This window comes from Peromyscus maniculatus, chromosome 9 (genome assembly GCF_049852395.1).
Source record: "Peromyscus maniculatus bairdii isolate BWxNUB_F1_BW_parent chromosome 9, HU_Pman_BW_mat_3.1, whole genome shotgun sequence".
NCBI lineage: Eukaryota > Metazoa > Chordata > Mammalia > Rodentia > Cricetidae > Peromyscus > Peromyscus maniculatus.
In genome coordinates, this window is record NC_134860.1 from 16,896,540 (window position 1) to 16,918,776 (window position 22,237).

At 42.1% G+C, this 22,237-nt stretch overlaps 2 long non-coding RNA genes across 2 annotated transcripts in view; one reads left to right on the plus strand and one right to left on the minus strand.

Moving 5' to 3' along the window:
• Positions 1–12,434, minus strand: part of LOC121832188 (uncharacterized) — a 141,117-nt gene extending 128,683 nt beyond the window's left edge. Inside the window, exon 1 of the long non-coding RNA XR_013042219.1 lies at positions 12,334–12,434. This is a non-coding gene — a long non-coding RNA (uncharacterized LOC121832188). The remainder of the gene's footprint in view (positions 1–12,333) is intronic.
• Positions 9,706–20,376, plus strand: LOC121832187 (uncharacterized). The gene is made up of 3 exons (XR_006075718.2): positions 9,706–9,816; positions 16,950–17,133; positions 19,862–20,376. It is a non-coding gene; the product is annotated as an uncharacterized LOC121832187 (long non-coding RNA).
• Positions 20,377–22,237: the final 1,861 nt, after the last annotated feature.

Below are 22,237 nucleotides of genomic sequence, written 5' to 3' on the forward strand. Positions count from 1 at the left end.
TCTCTGAGCCAAACATGGAAAGGAAGGAAGGGAAGGATTTTTTTAAAGGCAAAAATCACAAGAAAACTAAGAGCTGTTTTGCTCTGCTAAGATTAGGTAGTCAAGGTGACCTGAATGTCTGTATATGCATGTTACAGAAGCCAAAAAGCAGTTAGTCATAACATAACAAGTAGATTGTCACAGCTGTGTATTTCTGGATGGGGGAATCACTGAGTCAAGATTACTGGTAACTTATCTTACAGGTTCTGGAGTCAGAGACAAATGGCTAGTGAGTACCAAGATGGATGCTTAGCATAAAACTGAGTTTTTTTCAGACATCACAAAATGAGCATGGCTTGATCTATGCTCAGGATGTTTGACATGACAAGCCTGAGTCTCCCAAAGCCAATCTTGACATTGTGATCATAGGTAGGTGATATGCTGGGGTATAACCTAGGTGAGTCAATAAGGAGTTGTGGAGCAAGGTAGAAAATAATAAACTACAAATTGAGGTTACAGCTTGTATCTGATGTCCCTCAGAGGTCCATGTCTCCAGCTTGGGGATTATTAAGAGGTGCTAAATCTTTAGGAGATGGGCATAGTAGAGGACGTTATATCATTGATGGTGCATCCTGGAAATCTCAACATCAGGTCCTATTCTTCCTCCTTCTTTGCCTCCAGGCTGTCATGATATAAGAAATTTCCTCTTATATGGGCTCTTGCCATGATGTCCTACCACATCACAGGTCATAAAACAATAGAATCCATCAGCCATGGATGAAACCTTGGAAACTATGAACTAAAAGACACTTATTAACCTGAGTATCTCAGGTATTTTGCTTTAGCAATGGAAACTGACTAGCACTGTTGAGTTTATCTGGAAGGTAATTTCAGACAGTCTGTGCCTCACCATGATTCCATAGAAACTGTACCTCAGAGACCTTCCTTCCTCAAGGCAAGGGAGCTGGGTAGTCATGCTCCAGGCATTTATTAGCATCAATTTCAGATATTTTTCACTCTGTATGCCTAAAGGAAGGCAGCCACCATTGCCCAGAGGCAGGATATAAAAAAATATAAAAAGCCACATTGGAACAAAAAACACCCAGGAGCCCAGGGACAGAATCACAGAAAAGGTAGTCATCTCAAGAGACATAAGCACTCAGCTGTCACCTGCCATATTTAATCTTGCTGTCAGTAGCTAAGAACATTTGTGGTACAACTCCAGAGAATTTAGCTAACAAGGAAGACCCAAAGAGGGATGCATGAATCACCCTGGGAAGGGGAAATAGATGAGATCTCCATGAGTAAACTGGGGAAGAGGTGTAGGCAATGGAGGGTAGGGGATATGGGATGAGAACATAAGGGAATGGGATGGTTGAGCTGGAACAGGGATGGAGTGGAAAAGCAATGAAAGAGATACCATGATAGAGGGAGACATCATAGGGATAGGGAGAAACCCAGTGCTAGGGAAGTTGCCAGGAATCCCCAAAGATGACCCCAATTTGGTCTACTAGCAATAGTAGAGAGGGTGCCTGAACTGAACTGGCTTGCCTCAGATAGCAGACCAGTGAATACCCTAACTGTCCTCACAGAGCTTTTCTCCAATGACTGATAGAAGCAAATGAAGAGATCCACAGCCAAACACCAGGCAGAGCTCCAGGAGTCCAGTCAAAGAGAGAGAAGAGGGATTCTATGAGCAAGTTCATCAGAATCATGATGGGGAAACCTGAAGAGATGACCAAACCAAACTAGTAGGAACTCATGAAAGTTGGATCAATGGCTGTGAAGCCTGCATGGGACTGGACTAGGCCCTCTGCATGGCAAGACAATTGTGTAGTTTGATCTGCTTGGGGGTCCCCTGGAGGTAGAATCAGAATCCATCCCTGGTGCATGAGCAGGCTTTTTGGAGCCCACTACCTATGATGGGACACTCATGCAGCCTTGAGGCAGGGGGAAAGGCTTAAACTTGCCTCTGTTGGATGTGCTTCCCCATGGGAGTCCTTGTCTTCTTGTGGGTGGGAGTGGGTATGGGTTGGAAGGGGGAGGCTGGGGAATGGAAGGAGGAAAGAGGGGGATCTTTGATTGGTGTGTAAAATGAATGAAACAATTTTCTTAACAAAAAAAAGGAAGTTTGTGGCAAATGATCATAAGTTTCCAGAAGGTGAGGAGGCAAGAAATAGAAGGAAAATATCATTCAGAATCTATCTCATTCACAAGTGCATGTAAAGAATATGCCAAAAGGCCTGAGTATAAATGAGCATTGGCAGGTGGCAATAAATTGCCCAGATCTAGGTGAGCCTCAGAACTTAAACTTGCTTCAATTTTTCACCAAAAAAGTGACCCCCACAAGTCATATCACTCACTTATGAAGTATTTGAAAGTATGAAAGATTCATTTCAAAAGTTATTGGCAATTCTACATGTCATAAGGTTGTATATTCTGTATTAACTTTGTATAAGGACATGCAGCACTGTTCTTATAATTAGAAGGTCTGACAGAACAACTTCAGCACATGTGTCTCTTTCTCTGAGTAAATTATTAATGAAGGCCCAGTTAAGTGGTAAATGAACCAAGGATTTAAGAAACAATAATGTAGTATCATTGATGCTCATAGAGAAAGTTGCAAAGAAGTCTCAGACTTAATAATTTACGTCAATGAGTTTATGTGTGGATGCTTTTATTGAATCAACCAGGGTAATCAAAACACACTTCCTGAAAACATAAAATAATTGTTATGAAAATACTTCTGTTGCCTTGGTGACCACCTACAACTCCAGAGTATTGGCATGACTAATATAACTTCTGTTTCTGCACCCCTTTCTTCTTGTGGCAGGCATAAGGATAGAGATTTGAGTGAAAGTTCTCTAGCAAGGCCCATTCCTCAAATTAACACCTTTATAATTCCTTGAACATGAAGAAGTCAAGCTGATGACTGCCTAGATTCTTTATTCCTGCTGTATAGTATTCTAGGTACTGGTTCTCTGCATGATACCAAAGGAGAAAAATGCACATCAACCCAGCTACAAGTACTTCAATCTGCAATGGTGTCCTGCCTGTAAGACATACTAGTGTAATAGTGGCACAAAGCTTATGGGAGTAACCAACCAAAATCTGATAAGGCCTATCTACTAAATGGAACCCATATCTGACACTGCTTGAGTGACCAAGAACCTGAGACTAGATAGCCCAGGGAACTAGTGAAAAACCAAAGACTACTGTTCTACAAAAGGAATGCAGCAATAAAATGACTCCTAATGATATTCTGCTATACACATATATCATCAGTACCTTGCTCAGCCATCATCAGAGAAGCATCCTCCTGTAGCAGATAGGACCAAATACAGAGAGCCACAGCCAGTCAATATACAGAGAGGGAGAGATTTTTGGAACACTCAGCCCTAAATGGGATGTCTCCATCAAATCCTTCCCCTTAAGGCTTAGCAAACCCTGTGGAAGAGGAGGCAGTAAGAGTGTTTTGCATATATATTACAGCTTCTGGTTTTGTTTTTATGGGATTTCTGAGTATGCAAACAAGTGTGTTTCTGCATTTATATCAGCATCTTGACCCTCTACTTGGACTCATTTTCTTCTGTTTGTTTGTTTGTTTGTTAGTTTGTTTTGCCCTGCTCCAATTTGTCTTGTTTATCTTATCCTATTTTATTTTATCTTATTATAATTCCTTTGGTGCCAGTTTTTTTTTTCTAATGAAAGACAGAAAGTGGATCTGGATGGAAAAGCTGGTGGGAAAGAACTAGAAGGAACAGAGAAAATCATATTCAGGATATATTTTGTGAGGAAAAAAATCTGTTTTTTAACAAAATGGGAAAAATGACACTTCCTGGGAATCCACAGGCCATCCATGACAGGGAAGCAGGCAGGCTAACTGCAGATCTTCACCTCTCCCTCTGCTCCTCCAGATCCAATCCCCCAAGCTTATTCCCAGCTATGCAGCCAGATGCCTCTTGCAGTCTCCCTTCTCCCCCTGAACCCACCTCCAGTGGATCACACAGGTCTTCTTCCTCTCTAAACTTCCTTCCTCCCATCATTGTTTTGTACCAGCCCCCACCTCCAGCAGGCACTCCATAGGAACCCACAGGGCACTCAGACCAGGGAAGCAAGTAGGCATTGCAGATCTTTACCTTTCCCTCCATTCCTCTAAGTCTAATACCCTGGTCTCATCCACCACTCAGCAGCAGACCTGCTGTGGCCTTTCCCCATTCTCTACTCCCATTCCTAGGGGACTAAGTATATCTTTGAGGAATACCCTTATTCCCTCCCTCCTATGGACACCCCCCAGCACATCTCCATTCCTTAGTGTTAATTCCCAATACTAAGAAACATATTTTACCTAAAATCACTAGTGGCCACACCTATCAGGACTTCAGACGAATTTCTTTCTGGGCAACACAATGACCACACTCTCCTAAGAAACAGAAAACAGAAACAATAGAACAAAACACCCACCCAACAAAGACAAAACCAAATATCAGAACCTAGAATTATTATCTTCTCAATCCTAGACACCTAGACACTAGTGTGAAAACACAGTCAATAACAGCCAGGCAATACATCTTCCCTAGAGCCTAGCAACCCTACTACATCAGGCCCTAAATATCCCAACATAACTGCAGAACAATAAAATGACTTTAAAACAGCCTTTATGAATGTGATAGAGACCCTTCAAGAAGAAATTAATAAATAGTTCCTTAAATAAATTTATGAAAACATAAGCAAACAGTTGAAAGAAATGAATAAAACCATTCAATACCTAAAAGTAGAAACAGAATCAATAAAGAAAATCAAAAGTGAAGGAAATCTGAAAATGAAGTTTTAGGTCTCTGACAGGAACCACAGAGATAAGCTTCATCAACTGATTATAAGAGATGCAAGAGAGAATCTCAGGCATTGAAAACAAAATAGAATAAATGAGTATATCAACCAAGACAGAGCCTGTCCCAACCAGGAAACAAGGCCTTTTCTAGGGAGCTCAGTTTTCTCCTATTGTCTCCTACCCTATTTCTTGTAGAGTCCCACACAACTGCATACAACCATATGGAGGAACTGGCCATTGTGTTCTGATTTTGAGCATGACTGAGAGGGGTGTGTAAGACAGATGGAAATTAATTAAAGCTCTGTAATTCTGATTTGAATTTTCAGGGACACCTGCATTACTGACCTCCCATCTCTGTCAATCAGCAACATCAAGGACAGTGACCAGCTGGGCAAATTCCTCCTGTACATAACATGATCTTTTATATCACTTCCCACTGAGTAACTGGGGCTTTGTGAATTTGTTGATTCCAGCTCTAGTGAAGAAAAAGTTCAAGATGAGCCTTAAATAGTTTGTTATATTAAATAACAAAGAAACTAATAAGTATCACTAGAGATGTGTCAATGGGCTTCAGAGATATCCTGGATAAACCTCCCACTAGCCAAAGAAGGAGCATGTCAGTGATCCATAAGACAATCATTGAAATGGATCAGAACACATCAAATAGAGCTGATATCTGCAAATGCATTCTGCTCTCATAGATGATGCTTCGACCTTTTTCCTCACATGACAGAGGATACAAGAAAGCTCACTTGAGCCTCTTTCCTAGTGGCACTAATCCCATTCATAATGGCAGGACCCTAGTGACTTACTTTCCAAAGGCTTTACCTCTTCATGTTATTGTGATAGATACTGGGATCCAACATATGAGCTTGGTGTGGACACTGACATCCAGACCATAGCAAAGCCATACACAATCCTGAATGCTTACATATCAGTTTTCTGAACAGCAAGCTTTCACTCAGCTCCAACACAGCTGTTCTGACTCCTTATTAAAACAAGCAAAGCCCAGTTAGGATTCCCCAACAGCCCTCTAAAGGTTCTGCACAGAGGAAGCTAGACACCATGATGGGCATGTTTCTCAGTAAGAGTAATAACTGAGTGCACAACTTACAAGCATTAATGGGCCTTAGCTTTCTCTTTGCACTAACTTGGTGCTAGGTTAGACTCTGCCCAACACAGATATTAACTTTGGTTGAACCAGCCACCACCTGCTCGGCTAGCACATTAGACATCTGCTAGAAGAACCCTAAGTACTTGGGGAATGCAGATCCTCATTGCCTTGGATGTAGGGTTCAAAGTCCAGGTTCTTGGGGTCACTGGGTATACTGAGTCTATCCCTGGACTCTAGGCACCTCAGTCTTTCAGAGAACACACCAATCCATCCATCTGACTCATATCCACCTTAATTCCTCAGCAGAAACTTCTCAAAGCTTTAACTTCTTTTTAATCAGGTCAAATAAAAATGTTTTTAATTAACTGTCTTGGCTTTTCTTTCTCATCCCCAGCTGCTTTCTGCAATCTGGCAGCTCCAATCTGTCAGCTTTAAGTAGACTGCTTCTGTATTCATTGCACTTTTCCCATCCCTCTACTGAACCACCCTGGACACCCATGGGGTTGTCCTCCATGCTACAGAGACAAAACACTAGGAGAAGCATTGTTCCAGACATGTAGAACATACATCCTTGGGGTGTTTCCAGAGAATCTGATAAGATTGATAACACCTAGAGAGAGATGAGGACCATACTTTAGGGACCCAAAAATAATCCATTGAGAAGGCATCTTTCTGACTTAAAGAAAGAATTGACCAAATGAAGGAGGAATTTTGCAAAAGATATGAAAGACAAAGAGCCACAGAAGCCTTCCCAATGTTTCCAAAAGCAAGAAAATCTATGCTTTTGGGATTAATGAAACAATGAATAAAAACAAATATATGTTACCAATTTTTCTTGGAGGTCTGTAAATTCTCTCTACCAGGTTGAGTAATATGCAAATTAATACACTGTCACTAGTTTCCTGAATCTGACCAGCACAGAAGTAAGATAGTCTCTATCTTACTGTTACTGAAGCGAAGGAAGCTTCAGCAGCAGGGGAGTGACAGATCTGAGTCTTCATGGAGGCCTTGCTAAAAAGGAATGCCTCAGATAAGGCAGAGAGGTAGACAGGTGTGCTGAAGATGAGCCAACTCTAAATCCCCTGAGGTGATGAAGGGTGATTGGACGTAAGCCAGGAGTTCTCCTGGGCAAGTCACAGTATAAGCATCTTCCACAGACTCCCCAGCAAACTGTGGAAACCACACTGAGTCCATTCTTCCAGAGTAATCAAGCTTCCTAAAAGCGACTTCATCCAATCCAAAGTGGTTATGCTTCTCTGGAACCCAGATGGCTGAGGAGAACCTCAGGCTGATTTAGATGTTGAGGAGAAAAGGAGATAGGTGGAGAGAACAAGGGGGGGCATAGGAGGAAACAAAGTATGGCTTTTATATTAATCTTTTAAAGTTCATACCTGATTTGTTCTTTTTAATGGTCTGGCTGGACCCAGTTCCTCTCAGCCTCACATATCATTTTACACACGTTCACTCCTGTGCATGAAAAGTTTCCTCTGAATATACACCAAAAGTATCATCAATGCAAGGACAGCTTCTGCTCCTCTACAGTCCCATAGCTCCTAAAGCACAGCACACAGCACACAATATACAACACACAGCACATGGCACAGCTGGAACCTGGTAGGTGCCTGCTGTTTAGTATATAGGTCCATTGATCACAATATAAATAGAACAGATAAGTTGTTTTCAGAAATGTGGCCTGTGTGAGGAGAGGTCTCTTAGGAGTTTCTTGTGATCACTCCTCTTGCAAAGATCTGGAGGGGAAAGAATGCCCCACACAGTTTATAGATTAGTGTAATTGAGTCCCTGATGGAGTGTGTGAGTCATTGAAAAAATATGCATTCTGCCTCCCAAACCTCTTGGGAAAAAAGGCAGCTGATCACAGATGTAGATCCTCCTTCCCACGCCAGCATTGCCCTGCAGCAGACAGCCTGAGACTGGGACTGAAGATCCCTAGCTATTTAATTAAATTGACAGAGTCAGTTACTTTTTCTTAATCAATGCTGTGATTATGTCAGTTACAAAAGCCTGCAATCCCTCTTCCAACTTGGCAGAGTAAGGGAAAACACAGCGTGGCCAATGCATATAAAGGGGCTTCTGTGACATATGTCCCCAGGTGGGACAGGAGATGAAAATTCCAATCTCCTTCTGCCGTGAACTTCATCTGGGGTCTGGAGTAAATCTCGACTAAAGTGCACATACTGATTAAGCGCTTGCAGGGAGTGAAGCACTCTGCTTGCCATGAGCAGGAGATGATAACAATAAAAATGTCCGACATATCTTATGCTTAGCAGGTTAGAAAATACTTTGACCTGCTCACTCGTGCTATCCTCGTTACTTTTCTGAAAAGCAGACATGCCCACTGCACTGCAACACAACAGAGGTCTTAATGGGCTAGCCACAGACCTACTGCTACCAAAACTGTGAAGAAACGTCTGTAGGCGCATGTTGGGACTCCAAATTTATCACACTTTGCAGAATATGGTGATTGGCCAATGAATGAGATAAAAATGTTCCCCCAACTTTCCAGTCTGACTTGTGTGGGTGGAAAGTAAGGCAGACTTGATAGACAACAAACATGAAAACCACAACTAGATTTTTTTCTGGTTTAGCAACATCCTGTAGGATTCTCTTTTGCAAGGCTAGGTTGCAGCACAGAGCTGAAGCTCCTAGCCAGCCATAGGCTCATGAGGGGAACGACCCAGACTTGCAGTGCACTGTGTTGCTAAGCTAGAGCGTTTGGTAAGCAAGGTATATAAAATGCACATTTAACATACAGTATTTTCAGCCGTGAAGTTTTCAACTAACAGTAGATTTATTGGGATGGGTGTGGGAAGGAATTTCTGCATATTACAGTCATTACAGTGTGGATGGTGAAGGAAGAAAAAGAATATGCTTGGTCCAGTGAAACTGGGTAAGTTGCTGGGAGATGGGCTGGCTTCCAAATGCAGACCCACCACTGAGCACATCTAAGATCCAGAGTTGAACAGCAGGGCCCCCGTGTGGACATAGAGAACATCCTCCTCTCTAAAGACAAGCTGGAAAGTCCTCCAGGCTTGAGCACTATGTCTTACAGACAAGCAAAAGGATGCTGTGATTATCCTTGCCTTGGAGAGGAAAACCTGAGGCGGGATCACTGTACAGAGCATCAATAGATGCCCAGGTACAGCCACATGGACTCCAACCAGACATCTATCTCCTAAACTTTAAGCTACATGTTGCAGTTTCTTTCCAAAGGGGGCCTCAGGGACTCAGTAGCACATCTATGTAAGGACATGATCTCCATCTCCCTGCTGACCCTCAGGACACAGTGGCTCTTACATCTTCCCAACATTGTGTAATGGGGAGAGCAATAGCTCCAGAGTAAGAGCACTTGGATGCAACTCCACTGTGCCATACAGTATTTGATGCTCTTCTCACTGACAGTGGGGGCCTACCTGTCTTCTCTTACTGAAATGAAGTGAGCTGTGAGGAGAGGATGGCAAGTGGGAACAGATGGAGTGGGGGAGGGGTTGGGATGAGGGGAGGGGCACTGTGGCCAGAATGTAAAATAAATGAATTTTTTTTAAAATAAAAGAATACCCCAACAATAGACTGCTGGCAATGGTCGAGAGACAGCCCAAACTGACCTACTCTGGTGACGGGATTGCCAAACACCCTAATAGTTGTGCCAGAAACCCCATCCAAGGATTGAGGAATCTGGGTGCAGAGATCCACGGCTAGGCCCTGGGTGGAGCGCTGGGAGTCTAATTAGTGAGAAAGAGGAGGGTTTATATGAGCAAGAATTGTTGAAACCAGGTTGGATAAAGCACAGGGACAAATAGCCAAACAAATGGAAACACAGGAACTATGAACCAAAGGCTGAGGGGCCCCCAACTGAATCAGGTCCTCTGAATAGGTGAGACAGTTGATTGGCTTGATCTGTTTGGGAGGCATCTAGGCAGTGGTACCAGGTCCTGTGCTCATTGCATGAGTTGGCTGAAACCTGGGCCTTATGCAGGGACGCTTGGCTCAATCTGGGAGGAGGGGACTGGACCTGCCTGGACTGAGTCTACCAGGTCGATCTCAGTCCTCAAGGGGAGGCTTTGCCCTGGAGGAGGTGGGAATGGAGGGTAGGCTGGGGGGAGGGCAGGGGAGGGGGCAGGAGGGGGGGAGAACAAGGGAATCCATGGCTGATATGTAGAACTGAATGATATTGTAAAATAAAATAAAAGAAAGAAAAGAAAAGAATGAGACTGCTTCAAGAAGCAACATGGAAAGGAGAAGGTGTTCTGTGTGCAAGAATATGTGAAAAATTAAGTTTGCAGGAGGGAAAAAAAAGGATGGGAATGTAGACAACTTCAAACAGGTAAAAAGGCTTTATTTCATGCCAGAGAATTTGTGCCTTAGTACTGGTGCACTGTGGTCAGGGCACCAGACCCAGCCACTCTCTAACGAGAATTCAAGAAAATACAGATTCTGTGCTTCAAACTGGGATTTCTGTAGTGAAGGATAGGGAAGGGGAAAGGGGGTGCATTTGGGGAAGAATGGTGAAATTCGCTGTTTTCTTTAAACATGCTGGTTTTGAAACTACAATGTTTATTATCTCTTTTTGCAACCACTGGGTGTGCAGGGTTGAGTCACCTAATTTGTTCCTGCAATCCCCACAGAATTAACTTCCTGGAACTTTAAGCTCAGGTTAGTGCCTTGGCTGGATGTGACAGGATTGTTTATTTACTGTGGCTTTCTTAGTCAAAACATGCCCTACACCTCTTGCCTTGCTTATTAGAATGCTTGGCCTGTGGTAGTCCCTTTATGGATGCTTCCTTGTGACACAAGGTGCCATGTTGAGATGGGTCCAGGTAGAGGACACATGTAAGTGATCTGGGCAACAGTTCAGACATCCTGCTCCAAGAGCCACACATACACCTGTTCAGAGCACCTACAATCCCAGAGCTCTATGGAGCAGAGACAAAACATCCCAGCTGTACCCACAGGAGCTGGAGGATAAAAGAGTTCTACCATGCCACTGAGTTTGGGGACAACTCATTACACACCAGAAGAAAATGAGAGTATAACATCTTCAAGTAGCATTTGTGGGACTTCAGGGAAATAGTTGCCTTTTTTTTTTTTAAAGAACCCCTTCCATGCCACAGTGATTTTTAAATCTCATTTCACACATCCTTGTCAGGTCTAAATGAGACAAAATACAACACAGGTCAAACCCTACAAGGGAGGATTTCTAAGTGAGATGAGAATGGGACTTTGGTTTATCTCAAAAAGGTCTCATCTTCCATGTTGTAGAAGCTCCTCTGGCACATACTCCAGGGACTCAGACCACAAAGGGTCAACTCTGCCCCAGACCACTTCTACTCAGCCTTTTTGTAGGTAAAAACCTGGTGGAATCAGAGGCAGCCATAACAAAGTCGATTTTTTTCTGTCTGAATCCCCTCTTTCCTGACTCAGAGTCTAAACTTGTAGGAAGAGACCACATGCATTGGCCTCTTCTGAAGCCTGCTGACCTTCCACAGTGACTCAGCAGTGGTTTGATGCCACAACCATTACAATCACTCAGTAGTAGTACTTTGGGGGTCTCCTTACCTGTCCCCTTTTCTACATTAAATTGTGCATGAGTCTCATAATCTAAGTTTAAATATGACAGGAATATATGTACCCAGAATGGCATAGAGCAGGGGAAATAATTATGTAGGTGTCCTTCTTTATCAGGGGTCAGTTCATTCAAGGTAGCAGGAGATCCTAAGAATTCTAGGAGCTAACTTCCTGTCCCCTCAAGTCTGGGCCTGGAAGAGGAGAAGAGGAACAAACTGCTGCTCTACTTGTGTGTATTCATTATTTTTTCTTTTTGCCATGACAAAATACCTAGCAAGAAGGTACTTATGGTAAATGTGATGGTTAAACTTCCTTGTCAACATGAGTAGATTTAGAGTCACCATGGAAACACACTTGTGAGTGTATCTATGTGTATGCTTATAGGAAGATTTAACAGAGGAAGGAAGATCTACCCGACATATGGGTGGCACTTTCTTACAGACTTGGGTCCAGGCCTGAATAAACCCAAGGAGTTCAGTGAAATACCAGCATCCATCTTGCTCTGCTTCCTGACTGCTGATTCAGTGTCCTTGCTGATTCAGTGTGGCCAACTGGCTTATAATCCTGTCACCTTGACTTCTCGGCTATGATGGACAGTACCCTCAAAATGTGAGCCAAAATACGTCCTTCTTTTTGCCAGGCATTTCATCACAGCAAAACGAAAAATAACTAACATACTAAGCACGCTTTATTTTTGCTCATATTTAAGGGGACAGAGTCTATCATGGAGAAGGGACAGTGGCAGGCGAGGCTTTCTGCTGAGGCAGCAGGTAATTGTTCATATCTGGGCAGATCAAGAAGCAGAGAGAATAGTGCCAGTACTCACATGGTTTTCCTATTCTTCCTCTTCTGTTTGCTGTAGGACCCAGCTCACAAGATGGTGCCACCCATATTCACACAGTGTGCCTTCCTGAATGTGGACTTTTGTGAAACATTAGGCAATGGAAAAAAAAGGTTTCTGATCATGAAACAACCAAAAATTAATTTAAAACCAAACATGGAACAAATCCAAAGTCTTTGCCAGTATTTACCTGTGTTGCAGAGTGTGACTTCACTGTAACCTTGGTTCTGAACACAAATGTGTACTTTGCACACCATGCCATGCCAAAGAACACTTGAATTTCACTTAAAAATGTAAAATGAATTTTGATATGTATTTACAAAATTTCTGAAATGGCCCTAGACATACCCCAACCATTTTGTACTAAGTATTTGTGTGTGTGTGTGTGTGTGTGTGTGTGTGTGTGTGTGTGTGTGTGTTTAACAATATATTGGTATATTTTGGAGGTGGCTGCTGAGTTGTAAGCATTGGGACAGCTATACTCACATAGATTGATGTGATCCTACCTCTAAGCTTTCATCACTTCCAATTAATGTCATCACACTATGAATCCATCAGTGGGTTGATCTGTTGGGTAGGTCAGAAACCTCATGGTCTAAACACCTTTCAATGATTGGATCTCCCAGCCGGGGTCCAAGTTCTCAACACTGTGGTGGAACATTTCACATTCAAACTGTAGGAGAGAGATCAAAGCATGAGAAGAACTCTCCAGACAGAGGAAACTATAAGTCACATGGGGCTAGACAGAAGGGCAAGGGGAGGGTGGCTTGAGCTGAGCAGGTAGGTCAGCTGGAAAAGCTACTATAAATCCTCACACTTCAGTAAGGCATGTGGACCTCACCCATGGGAGTGATGAGAAGTTGTCAAAAGATCTTGAGAAACTTGATCTTGGGCTAGAGAGGTAGCTCAGAGGTTAAGAGCACTGGTTGTTCTTACAGAGGTCATGAGTTCAATTCCCAGCAACCACATGGTGGCTCACAGCCATCTGTAATGAGGTCAGGCAGACATAAGAACATCTGTTCAGGAAGCCATGAGCTGGTTCCAGAAAGAAACATGGCTTAGAACAGGGTTGTCTCCATGGAAATGGAGACATTAATGTAGCCTGTGGGATACGGAGCATCATAAGCACATACCCTGATGCTACCAAGAAAAAGTTAAAGCTGATAGAGCTAATCTCTAGTGAGAAGGAAACCGAAGCTGCCTTCTAGCATCTCCAACAGAGGCTGTCCAGGGTCAACAGGAGGAAGCTTGCTCCTTCCTGAGGCAGCCCTTCTAAAGACCCCCACTGGTGTCTCATTTTATCGAAACCTCACAACAGCAACAACTCAGATGCTTGCCATCTACCTTGTATCTAGGGAACCAACTTAGACAAGGAAGGACCATACTCTAACATTGGCTGTCACACCCAAGGAGGGGATTGATTCATTGGCTCATTGACTTGTCAGAATTCTAACACTTGGACTATGGTGGCTGCCTGGTTAATACTCAAAATTCCACTTTCAGTTCCATCTCAATCAGTTCTTCCCGTCCACAGTACAGATCTTCTCACCATCCTGTGGAACAAAGGAAACACCAGCCCCAGGACCTATCCAGAACTGACTGGTCAATAAACAGACAAAATGTGTGCACGAGGCCAGGTCAAGGAGCAAAGGAGCAGCCATGAAGAATCCCAGAGTATAAGAACAAGAAGGATCTTCCTCAGTGCCAGACAGTGGGCACTGAAGTGTAAGTGAGCAAAGGGAAGAGATGTGCACCAAGTCAGAACTTTGTCATAAGTCACAAAAGGATAGAGACAGCACAGTTCCAGCCCAGGACAGACACTGGAGGCCTTTTAAGCCACATGTCAACACACTAGAACTTGGACAAGGAAGTCCCACTGGGCCCAACAGGACACCTGATAGCTCTTTGCCTTCTTGAGTGAGCTGAGAAAGTAACTTTGGATTTTTTCACTGATTCCCTTGTCAGCCACACAAACACATGTAAAGAAAATGTCAACTTCTTCCTCTCTTGGTGGTGGAAGAACCTGAGATATAAAAATGCTTCTCTTCAGAGTTACAACACTGCAGACACCCAAGGGGCCCTGTGTAGGAACAAAGTAAGAAGCTTCAAGCAAAGATTCTATGAACCACCAAGAGGCCCTGGAAATTATCCTCAAAAGATGAAGCTGTGACTGGGGTTCAGCAAGTGAAAATCTAGTCATTGTGGAGAAGAAAAGGCATCACCCTCAGAACCTAGGGAGAAATAGCCAGAATCACCTGGCCAGTGAACACAAAAAGTGTACACACAGGGCCAGAGCAAGGAACAAGGCAGTTCTCACTTTAGTGAAAGAACAGAAGAACATGGATGAAAGGGCTGAGGATCCAAGGGAGGGGTGCGCCTGCTCCATGATCAGAACTTCTAACCACGTCTTACCCTGTTACTATGTACATGGGGATTTCCAGCTCATTTTTGGCTATATGATTAGTTTCACTTGAGAATAATTCCAGGCTTCCCAATACAATGGCAAAGATGGCTCCCATACAGTGATCACCTGGAAAAGACAGATGAGCAGCATGAAATGGCAGAAGGAAGCCTGGAGCCAAGAGTGATTCAGAGTCCCTGTGTCTGCAAATTGCTGTGGAGCATTGGCACTAGGTGATGAGTACTTGGGCACCAGCTCCCTGGGCCTGGGGATCACATCAGGAGAGTTCTCTGCATACATCCCAGGAAGAACTTGAAGCAATGATAAAGGAGGGACTCATCAGTGGATTGAATAAATGAAGAACAGGACAGACTTTTCAGAGCTGTCTCAGCATCGGTAGCAACACATACCCAAAGCGGAGGGATTTTAAAGTAACAGTAGTAGCCCAAAGGGGCTGCAAGAAATGACTGATACACACAGGCAAGTATCTTAAAGCTGATGGGCTGAAGGCATGAAGAAAATGCCACTGTGTGGGGACCTGTAGAAAGTCAGAGAAACTTTTCTAAATTGTAAAGTAAGGGCCAGTGAGATGGCTCGGCGGGTAAGGGCACCTGACACCAAGCCTGATGGCCTGAGTCTCAAGCTCTAGGACTCACATAACAAAAGGAGACAACCACCTGCCACAAATTACTTGTGGGTCCACTTTCATGCACCCCCCAGCATACACACAGCATATATAATCAATCAATTAAATAAACAATTTTAAAATGTTTACAAAGAAGCACTATTCACAATAGGTTAAAGTTGATAACCAATGACAGATCTATAAAATGAAATATTATTTCATATTAAAGAAATAGACTGCCACCAGAGGGCTGGAAAGATGGAACTTTCTTCTATTGTAAAGAACTCAGTTTTGATGCCCAGCACATAGCAGCTTAGAACCAACTACAACTCCAGTTCCAGGACCGCTAACACCCTCACCTCCATGGACACCAGACACGCACATAGTGCAAATACATACATCCAAGTAGGCACTCACACATATGAAATAATGGACTGCTACATTTGTCAAGATGTATTGAAACTCAAAGTGCTAGGCTGGGGAGATGGCTTAGTTGGTAAAGCACAGGGACCTGAATCACTCCCAAGAATGAACATACAAAATGAAATAAGTAAGACCTCTATCATTCTTCAAGGTAGTTTCCAGGGCCAAAGACTTACATGAAACATTGACTGACTGACTGGTTAATTTAAAGGATGCACCTTACTTTGTAGCCCAACCTAGCCCTGAACTCATTATGTAGCCCAAACTAGCTTCTAATTGGTGATCTTTCTGCCTTAACCTTCCATGTAGTGGGATGGTAGACATGCTTCATAACATCCTGTTCACTATTTCTTCTTTCCTTTTCTGGGCAGTCTCTCTTCTGGACTCCTTGACAGAAGATCTTATCATACTTTGTGGCTTCCAGACCAGTGTCCAACAGATAACAAAGCTTGATAAGTATTTGTTAACTGGAATTCAACTCTAGTGATGAACCTACCCCAACTAGACACACGGGAACCAGGATGCCTCTTCCTGGCAGCCCTTGGTGGCTCCAGGAAAGAGCCCAACTTCTTTAAAGTCATAGAGATAAACAGCAGAAACATTGAACCTACTTTAGGGGACTATATCAACAACTGTGTTAGCCTGGGTTCTCTAGAGGGACAGAACTGACAAGAATAGATAGATTAGATAGATGGATACATACATACATACAAACATACATAAGGAGAGAGAGAGAGAGAGAGAGAGAGAGAGAGAGAGAGAGAGAGAGAGAGAGAGATTCATTAGAATTGCTTACAAACTGTAGTCCAGCTACTCCAACAATGGCCAATGGAAAAGTTATGCAGTTCATGAGACTGGATGTCTCAGCTGGTCTTAAGTACACACTGGAATCCCCAAGAAGTAGGCTCTAATGCCAGTGAAGGAATCTCACTTGCCAGTGAGAGTGAAAGCAAGCAGGTAAAGACAGCAAGGTTCCTTCTTCCATGGCCTTCATATAGGCTGCTAGCAGATGTGTCCAAGATTAAAGGTATATCTTCCCACCTCAAAAGGTCAGATTTAAAGTGCATCTTCCCACTTCAAATGATTTAATTAAGAAAACCCCTTACAGATGTACTCAGTGCTTGGGTTTTGTTTTGTTTTGTTTTATTTCAGATGTAGTCAAATTGACAACCAAAAATAACCATCACAGCAGCAGAACCCAACTTTGAACAGGCTGTCATGCAGAAAGCAGAACACAGCAAGCATGTTGATTCTGATCAGCGACTCCTTGCTAGTTATATGGCTCAATTGTGTGGCTTCATGACAGGATGCCTCAGTGTTTCTATCTCTCAAATTGGTAAGCAAAACTTCTCTTCCTTCCAGAAAAGAGATTCACTGAAGAAGCTAAGGCATAGGGCTCCTAGTACTAATAAGAAGATAAGAAAGTACAGGATTAGTTCCCAGCTTTGTGAAAGACATTTGACCTCTCTGGGACATCAACTTTTCCTTCATAAAGGAGGGGTCCTTTTCCTCTGTTTCTGTAAACCTTTAGATATGGAAGACATACTATTTGCAGTTGATGTCTTGTATATTTTTAGTTGTTTTTACAGGTATAATTATCTACCCATTTAGCACCTCTAAAATACAGGCATATTTTAAAAAAAAAAACTTCTGATAGAATGTTTATAATTAGATACACTTGTGAACACAGTACGATTATAACAGAGGTAAGGTGATTTCCCCACTATTTTGACAATGGTTGGGAATGATGAAGTACTGCCTGTAACACTGAAAAGCAGAGTTTTACACCTCAAAATGAAGTGTTTTAATGGACTGAAACAGTGGTTGCCCCTTAGAGTGTACTACACATCAAATTATTGCTATTGCAATAATCATACCATGATTCTAATGCATTCCATTTAACAATGGAGACTGTATTTGCTAAGTAGTTGGAGGTAAATTATTGCTTATCCATTTGGTGGTTCTTATACAGCACCTGAGCAAAAGTTAAGGGCAAAATGTAAGGCCTTATAGTCTAAATAGACTTAATTTCAAATGCTCAAAACTGATCTTTGGTCTGCCTGAACAGAACCTACATGGTTTCATTCCTTTTGTCAAAATCTCCTTGGATAATAATTCCTTAATTGCTTCTTGGATGGAAATATTCATCATGGGGGCTGCCTGAATATAACCAAAATTACAGAGTTTCTTATCCCAGAAGGTTAATGCCAAGGCAATTCTCTTCCAATCTTCTCTTTCCTGACACACAGTTTATTTGGAGCCAATCAGCTTTTCTTTTGAATTATGGTCAAGCTAATTGTCATTTCTCCTCAGAATATCTTGGTTCCTTGAGGAGGGAAATCATGTCTAATTTATCTCTGGATTTGCTATGTACCCTATATGCAATGATAGACTTGGCCTGGCTTCAAACAATGAAACTGATTTAAGTAAACCCAGACAATCCCCTCCTACCAATTACATCACTGTTCCTGTTTGGGTGTGTAATGATTTGCCATGTGGTTGGTTCATTCAATAGACTAGTTTGAAGGGGAGCACAGGGCTTAATATTTAACTGTTCCTTAATGAACAGAGATTAAACTTCAGCCTTGTGATTGGTTTTGTGTGTGGTACTGGCAGTTCAAAATAAAAGACATATGCTGCCCGCCCTCTACCAACTCACAGTGTATTAATGGAAGATTGATTTTAAAATGATGAATTAACAAAACAAACTATTAGGCAGTATAATAGAAACAGAATCAGTATGTTTGTACTTTGGTCCTCTTAGTTTGACAAATGTGTAATTAAAAAAAATAATAAAAAAAAACTCTCTTGAGTTTTTTTTTTGAGAATCTATCCAATTTGTAGGTGCTTAAGGCTTCCCTTTTGAGAAGAAGATCAATTTCCATAATTGAGAGGTCACCAACTAGTAAAGGTAAGGCAGAGGGCAACCACCCAGAATTTCAGACAGAAATACTTGGAAAATTCAAAGGTATACAGATCAAGACGATGTTTGACTCAGTCTTAAGTTTATGTTGGAGGAACAAGAGAAGAAATGAGTTTTTCACATTATGTATTAAAGCTTCACTAAAACCAAAAGATGAAGTTTGAAAAAAGTTTATTTAAAGAATTAGTAAATTGAAGATAACAGGCTACAGGACAGGGTAAAGCCATGTCTCACAAGACCCCTGATGTAAGACCAGGGCAAGAGAGTGAGCACCTACTTTCGTAATAGTTAAGAAAAGAAAAGGTAACCAAAAGAACTCTCTATGTGTATGTGGGTCTGTCTGTCTGTCTGCATGTGTTTGTGCCTGTGTGTGCATGAAAATGTCTCTTGGAGTTAGAACGTAAAATTCAACAAATATAGAAAGAGAACTCATTGAAAATTTGCATTGGTTATGAATTGGGGAAAATATTAACTTTGATTTCCTCCTTAAATCATATATTGAATAAATTTCTAAATGAATTACAGAGCTACATATTAAGACATTAAATTCCAATTACAGAAAAACAAGACTATGAAATTGGAATATCAAGTATGTAAATTTGGAAGTAATAGAAGAAATCACAAAGAATAGATCATCAGATTTAATTACATACAATTAAAGTTTTTTGCATAGCTAAAGAAACCAAAATAAAAAGGCAGATGAGACAAGAAATGCTTCTGTAAATATATTTGTAGAAAAAAACAAAGAGGTAATGATTTTATTCTGTGATTAACAATGGAGCATCAATTTGAAAAGGAAAAACAAATAGTAGATGAATAAGTAACATATTCTTAAAAGAATAAAAGGTATTATTACCATTATTCTATCATCCTACTTATTATTATTAAATAACATTTAACAATGATTACTACCTGGCATTATGGAAAGTGTTGAATATACTGTCTCTCTTGTAGACACTAGTTGATAACGAAGTTGACTACAGGAGATAGACTTCCCTCTGGGTTCCCAATTGCTGGCTCTCTAAATAAACATAGAGACACAATTCAAAAAGTTAGTTTCTGGTTTTGCTTCACTGTGACAGGCAACAGAGGTGGAATTGGAGTTTAACTCTGAAAATTGCCTCTGTCACTCTTCTACTAGCCTCTCCATCCCTTCTCCAATGTGCAGATGAGGAGGAAGAATGTCGAAATGACTCTCTGAAGATCAGCTCCCATGGAAACACAGCTGCCCGGAGGAACCAGCAAATGAGGGGATTTGGATCTTCTGAGGCCCATGTAGGCTTGTAAGGTTGTAAGGTTTCCCCTTACAAGCCGGCTATCCATGAGCTGCAGACATCCACCTACACACAACACTGTCCCTGAAGACATGACAGCTACATATTTTCTTTGCTGTTCGTTCCCCAAGTGTGACCTGTGTATTGGATAGACAAAGCTTGTGAGACAGAGTCAGAATATCCCTTACCTTTGTCCTAATGCCTCTTTACTTCTAGTAATACAGTCATGACATTAGTATAATTGTATTAATGACATTAATATATAAAATGGCATAAATAAACAAAATGGCATCTTGAATTATCTACTCTTTATTGTCCTCTCCCTTTCTTCTTCCTTCTTCTCTCCCTCTCTCCCTCCTACAGACTCTACTCCCTGCCCCACAAGTTCCTCCCAGGTCTTACCACATAGATTGACTCAATAAACACACATTCTTTGGCAAGGTTTCCATTGATACATTGACAATGTGTTAACATAACAATTATGTGAACATCACTTACAGCCTGTTAGTTCAGCGTTGTGTCAGCTCTTAACACAATTACCTTCTATAGACATCATGGGAGAACTACACAGATGAGAAACTGAATCCCAGAAAAAGGTGGATAACTGTCCAGAGTGCATAGTTGCAGGGACCAGGAGCAGTACCAGTCGAATATCCTCTAGGCCCCAATCAGAACCACACTACAGAAAACCATTATTGCTTTCCCCTAACTGAAATTGCCTAATGCCCTTTAAATTTGCTCAGTAGGATGAGCTTTTATTTTTTTTTTCATCTGTTCCTGGGATAAATTCCCAGGACTTTCCTGATCATTTCTGGTTATTATAAAATCCTAAAGTCATTTGAAATCACAAAGCTGGGTCTTGATTGGGAAATCAGAAGACTCAAGCTGTATGCAGTCATCAGCATTTCAATCTTAATTTGAAAATAAGGTTCCTGGCCTTTCTTCGCTAGGGCTTCCTGCTGGCACAGAGCATCCTTCCTGCAGTCTATTTTTCCTGCTTGCTGGCTGTTATTTTTATATCAATTCCTTGGGTTTTTTTAATATGGAAGTTTCTGGGCATGCACAAACAAAAAGACACTGCTTATCTTGACACTGACCATCTGGCCAATACGTGGTTGCTATTGTTTCAGCTACCACCACTTGCATCCTGTTACCTGGGCGTCTCTTCTTTCACCATTACATCTTCCCCTGCACCAGGCAAAGGAGAATTAAAAACAGCGGTGGATGCTCTCACCACAGCCAGAGTGGAAAGCGCCATGCACGATACCATGAAGCAGAATGCATGGTCTAGAGGGGAGGCTGGTGAGAAAATAATGGCATGCAAACATAGTCTCGTGTTCCACATTAAAACACTGACTCTAATGTAATTTTCCATCAAAATGGGGTGGAAAAGAGATGAATGGCCTTGTGAAAACTACCATTTCTCTAAGCTTAAGTCATCTCAAGGTGAAAGTTCAAGATATAATCAAGTACATGATGCACACCTATATGTGCATCTCAACTGTATGCTCAACGGTCAAAGGCTGAGGCAGGAGTATTGGCGTTCTCAGCTAATATGAGATCCTGGGTTCAATGCTCATCACTGTACAGAGGGGGAAAGAAACCTACTGAAATAGAATTAACAATAAAATCATATCTAGACACCTGTCAGAAAGTGTGGTAGGCTACTTGTAAATCTTTTCTCCCTCTGTTTCCCCAGATACAATCCCCCAGTCTCATCCCCAGCTCTGTAGCAGAAAATCTACTACAGCCTCCCTTTCCTCTCTGACTCCATCCCCAGTGGATCACATGATTTTCTCCCCCAACCTCCTTCCCCTAAGTCATCCTATTATCCTAGTGTCCAACACCAGCAGACATTCACTGGGAACACACTTGCTGAGCAGGCCAGATAAACAGGTAAGCCTATTGAATACCTTCACCACTCCTTCTTCCCCTCCAAATCCAATCCTCCAGTTTTATCTCTAGCTTTGCAACAGAATACCAGATGCAACCTTCCTTCCCCTCCTACCCACATCTCTTGTGAATTGCACAGAACATTACCGCTGAACTTACTTCTCCCAACCCATTGCTTTATCACAGCCCCCAACTCCAGCAGGTACTCCCTACTAACCCATAGGTCATGTCTGCCAGATAATCCAGTAGGTTACCTGTAGAATTTTCCTTCTCCCGTTTCCCCAGATCCAATCTCCCAACTTCATCTCCCACTCTGCAGGAGAACACATATGGCAGCCTTCTCTGGCACC